Genomic DNA, 5368 nt, shown 5'->3' with positions numbered 1-5368 from the left:
AGGGAAATAACAGTGGCACATTAGGTTTGTTTATGGGTAAACAATGGCTCATATGCTGGATAATAGGAACTGATCACTCCTGGCTCTGGGGGGTATTACTCTGAAGGAGCTCACAATGCAGACAGACAGATTCAGTGTGTTGGGTACCAGTAAAGGAGTCATTACTAGAACTGGTCTGATAAAAGCCGAGCTGGGCATGTGCAGACATTGGTTGATTAGCATTTGGAGCAGGGATCCCCATCATGCAGTGCTCCCCTGCTTCTCTGGTCCCAGCATTCAGTGTGGTCCCTGCCTTGGAATCTCTGTTCTCCATTCTGAATGCTAAATGATCTCTGATGCAAATAGGACTAGGGGAGTCATCTTGATCCTGTCACCCTTATCAGGAGGGGTTTAGGCATGTCTCTCACTGCATCTTCATTGCCTTGCGTAAGTTTTTCTTCTGACCAGTTGTGGTTCAGGCAAAGGTAGGGGAGGGGGCAGAAAAGAGAGTCCTTCATGAGTCAGACAGGCTGGGTACTGTGCCAGGGTTCCCCAGGAACACAGAGCTGACACGTAGCAGGTCACTTGGAGGGGAAAATCATGTTAGAGAGAAGAGGCATCCTGATTTTTCCTTTTCAGATTAAATAGCATTTAGTGCCAAGTCATTCTAAAAGGTAAAAGATTGCTCTTCTTTAGTAGCAGCCAGCATCCCAATGGGAATGAATGTTACTGGAAGTCAGGAAATAATCCTGCTGGGATAGCTGAATTCTAACAAGGGACTCATGTCAGCCCCATCCACCAGACCAGTGGTGACAGATGTCTGACAGCCTTCTGGGATTCTAACAAAGAGAAAGCAAGAGGGGAAAAGTTCCTGGAGGAAAAATTGGCTTGCGACAATACTGGAACATTTTAAAATAATATGCTCATCACAGTGTTCTAAGGGAATGAAACAATCCAGTTCCTTCTGCTAAGCTTCAAATCATGGTAAACCAAACTGTTCCAAGGTGCAGTTCCAAGGCATAACTGGGAGTGGGGGAAGCAAGGCAAGTGGAACAGAGTTGCCTGACAGTCTGCTTGGATTTTCTCCAACAAGAGTAAGGGGAAAGGAGTTCCTGAAGAACATATTGGCTTGGCTCAGTACCAGAACAAATTTAAAACACTGTGGGTGCATCTACACAAGACATTTACTGTGGAGTAGACTAATTAGCTCTGCAGTAAACATCTCCCAAACTACACATGCAGGGCTGTTAGGCTGAAGTAAACTAATCAACTCTGAAGCAGGGTAGTACTTGTAAATACAAGTCCAGCCAGCCCCTCCACAGCCTAACAGGAACAGAACAGAAACCCAACATTTGGAAGACAAAGACCCTACAAAAACCAGCAACCCCACCATTGTGTCCTACCAGACAATTAGGACACTCGGATCTACACATAAGTATCTGAGCAGGACTGTCCTTGCCTGGACATGTCCCTCCCATAGGAGACGTAGGTAGGGACACCCCCTCTGTCTGGAGCAGCACTGCATCATGCCACCCATCTACCCAGAGGCCCTGCCAGCGACCCCCTCTGGACAACACCCTGACTGGCCAGCAAGGATCAGCTCACAGCCCAAGATAGGTAAATATCACCCACTTCCCCCCCCCCCCAAGAAAAGGCCTCTGACCTTCGTTTGGTCTCTCTCTCCCCCTCTCTCCGTGTCATCTTGGCTCTGGCCATCTCTGCCACCTACAAAACCCCAGCTCTGCTCTCCTCTAAACCGCATCTTTCTCTCCCCTGCCCCCTCAGCACCTCCCAGACCTCCCTCCATTTCCTGGCTTTCCCCATCTCTGCCCCGATCTTCCGCTTTCTCCCCCAACCTTCTCTGTGACTCTGCTCTGTTCCTGGCTTTGCCGTCTCTGCCCCAACGCCTCCATTGCTTCTCCCTGCTGGCTCCCCCCTGGCATTCCCCACAGCCTCCCGGCCCCATCTCCTGCTCCTGATGCTCCCCGCAGGCACCCCACACAGCCTCCGAGCCCCATCTCCCACTCCTGCGACTTTTCCTGGTGGGGCCACCTCTCCCCAGCACCCACACCTCCTTCCTGGCATCGGCAGCTCCCCCCAGCACCCACAGCTCCCCTCAGCATCCCCTGCAGCTTCCCGGCCCTGTCTCCCACTCCTGCCACTTCCCAGCCCCAGCCTTCCCCGGCCCCAGCTTTCTCTGCCCATAGCCTCTCTGCAGCCTCCTGACCCCTGGACAGTTCCCCGACCTGGCCCCCAGCATCCACAGTCTCCCAGCTTACCTTGCTCCACCGGCTTTGCTGCCAGCTTCTCCAGTCTCGGCTCTGCCGCTTTTCCTCACTGCGGCCCCGGCTTTCTCCCTTGCCTCTTCCCGGGGCCTCAATTAACCTCAAGCCCCTCAATTAACCTCAAGCCCCATTGACCCTGAGTAACCCCAGGGCATATCAACCTCAAGTAACCCCAGGGCCCCAAGTGACCCAAAAGGCACCTCGACCTCAAGTAACCCTGAGCACCAAGTTACCCCAGACACCCCCAGTGTTCACACACAGCCACAGCAGAGTGCGTGTGCAATTTTGTATCACACCCTCCTGTCTAACAGCGTAACTGGGATCCCAAGTGTTGATCTGGCACATGTCAAGTTAACAAAACCAAAGTAAACTAATTAATTGCTGTAGGATAATACTGCCCAACACAAGTAGTGTCCTACCACAGTTATTTACTCTGCTGCAAATCAGGTGTAGACAGCGACAAGAGCTGGCTGGGGCAGGAGAGTGCTATAATGCAGAGGCTGCCTGCTGGCTAGCCCCCATGCTGAAACATGCCCCAACCCCTCTGCAGCATACTGAATGGGAACAGCTCCAGGCTAGGAGGCTGACCACCCTGTACAAGCCCCCTGCCAGCTGGGGCTGCACCAGCCCTGCTCAATATGCTGTGGTCCCAGGTGCTTATATAAACACTACACCTGGAAGCAGTAAACTCTGGCACAAACTGCATCCAGTTTATTGTTTCACCCTAATTTCACATGTAGATGCACCCAGTGTAACCTGCCATGCAACATAGGGAGACCAATTTACAGCTGACTCAAGTACGACAAACAGTCCAGCCTAGTACAATTTACCTTGTTAGCAAAGATAACTCAATTAAACTGGCACAGACTGAAATCAGTTTCAATTTGCAGTGTAGACACACCCTAATTGTCTTCAGACAGACACTGTAGAGCACTGCTTCCCAAAAACTTTCCTCGGCACAACCTCAATTATGGCCCCATTTCCTCAGCATGGTCGCTCACTCCCAACCCACAGCTCCCCACCCCCATTATCCCAGCCGCTGATGTTGCGACCCTATTTGTTTGGGAACAGCTGCTGTAGAGCTTTAGCTCACATTCCTGATTAACATGGCCAAAGTTGTTTCTGCTCAGAAGAGCACTATTAGAAAATAAGCATCTGTGCAGCAATGTTAAATCATCTTTATTAGAAAGCTAACTAAAGTCAGTAATTTACTGGTGTACATAAAAGACTGTGGACCACACAGGAATGTTTGTCAGCTATAAACTTAGAGCCAGGCTTATTCTCATGAAGCTTTTAAAAGTTAAATTATAAATAGCATAAAACAGTACAACTTTTACTGTGGGAAGTGTTTTATATAAAGGATAAACGTATATAAATTCTCTTACAACTGGAATGCAAGATTGCCCAATACACACGGTTCAAATTATGGGGGAGCTCTGGTGGACTGAGCCCTCCCTTAAGAGACAAGAGCCCACCTCATAAAATTTGAAAATCATAAGCCGGGGGGGGGGGGGGGGGGAAAAAGGGGGGGGGGGGGGGGGGGGGGGGCGGCTCTGATTTTATTAGGGCATTGTGATGGGCAGCCCAATTTTTTTCAGATCCCCAAAAGTGAAAATATCGTTTGAGCCCTGCTAATATACTACATCCCTGTTCATAATGCATGGGAACTAACCTGTTTTGTACATTAGAAACAATACAAGGAAGACGTGGCCAACCTGGGAATACAGTCTAGAAACAATGACTGCAGCCCCTAATGCAATATTTCCTAAATGGTCCCTGCCCATAGGACCATGAAGAGACCTCTAGCCAGGGCACAGATGTGTAGCACACATTGAGAAAGTGATGTCTTTAATACTACACAGGGGAACTGAAAAGAGGGTGTGGGCTGAGCCCCACCTTCAGGAAATTGAAACCAGATTTCAAATGCTTGGAAAATGATGCTTTAATAAAGGGCAATATTAGGAAGTATCCTCAGCTTTCTGTCCAGCAATCAACAGAGTATAGTGCTCTCCACCTGCAGTAACCTACCAATAATTATACAGGCAGGTCCAAGGCAGTGGAGGAAAAAAAAAAAAGCTAGCTAAACGCAGGTTTTACCACAATATAAGTGTGGAAAGGGTAGATGAGGAGCCATCTTCTTTCTATGGTTCAACTCAAGAGGCTCCTCACACCTGACTGTTCCAAAAAGTACAAATGGGGGAAAAGCATGAAGAAGTGATTGTTAATCAATCAAGAAGTTACAGTAGTGAGATTTGTGAATTTTTTGCTCCTCCCAGATCTTATGCCACTAGTTGCCAGCCTAACAGCATGAATACTCCTGGACCTCTTTGTAGAAATTTATACAATTCAAAGAAGAGACATGTGAATATTTGATTTTATATTCAGTGATTTAAAAAACCACACCACACCACACCCCCTCCCCCAGTTCAGGTTGAAGTGAAAAAACAAAAAACAGCTTATCATTTGGAATCAACCCAAAACTGAATCCTGTTTTTCAGCAAGTTTGAATATTCATCAAAACATTTCATTATTATTTGCTGAATGAATTTCACTAGGTCCTTTCACAAGTCCTCTTTCAAGTTAATTCTTTGGTGATATATTTAACAAGGGCCATAAGAAATTATGGTGAAATACATTTATTTCTGTTTTCTCCCAATTTCTAGGAACTCTTTTAGGTTTGATTGTGCTAGTAAAGTGATTAAAAACTTAAAAAGTGCCATAACAGAGCATGCTCTGTAACTGACTACTCTTTCATATTCCTCACTGCTGCCACAGACACTTTCTTATATACAGAACAAATCTCAGAGGAAGACAGACATCAGTAGCATTTCTGAATTCTCTAAAATTGCATCTAAATGCATCACATCAAGGAATCCTTACAGTTATCATTTATTGCACTTTTTATTGAGGAATGCACTAACTTTACTTCCAACTGCTGCATCATTTTGTGTGTATGAAAAAGGAAATATATTTATTGCCAGAAACCAACATACAATCAAATCTTGTTGCAATCTTGTCTTTTCCCCCCCCACACCATTACATAAAGTCAACTTTATGGAGTTACTACTACTTTCTCTACAGCTTAGAGCCAAGCTGCAGGCACA

At 46.9% G+C, this 5368-nt stretch overlaps 1 protein-coding gene across 3 annotated transcripts in view; it reads right to left on the bottom strand.

Annotated features, from left to right (window-relative positions):
- Window positions 1–5368, bottom strand: part of LOC102376414 (collagen alpha-6(VI) chain-like) — a 108674-nt gene that overhangs the window by 98888 nt on the left and 4418 nt on the right. Inside the window, exon 1 of one of the 3 annotated variants that reach the window (XM_014526024.2) lies at window positions 2259–2332. The exons of the other annotated variants lie outside the window; for them this stretch is intronic. The gene's annotated coding sequence lies outside the window, so the exon portion shown is untranslated. Of the gene's footprint in view, window positions 1–2258; window positions 2333–5368 lie in introns of those variants that run through there. 3 annotated transcript variants of the gene reach the window in all.

This window comes from Alligator sinensis, unplaced genomic scaffold (assembly GCF_000455745.1).
Source record: "Alligator sinensis unplaced genomic scaffold, ASM45574v1 scaffold1159_1, whole genome shotgun sequence".
Taxonomy (NCBI): domain Eukaryota; kingdom Metazoa; phylum Chordata; order Crocodylia; family Alligatoridae; genus Alligator; species Alligator sinensis.
The sequence above is the reverse complement of the archived record's forward strand: the minus strand, read 5'-3'. Positions and strand labels throughout refer to the sequence as shown.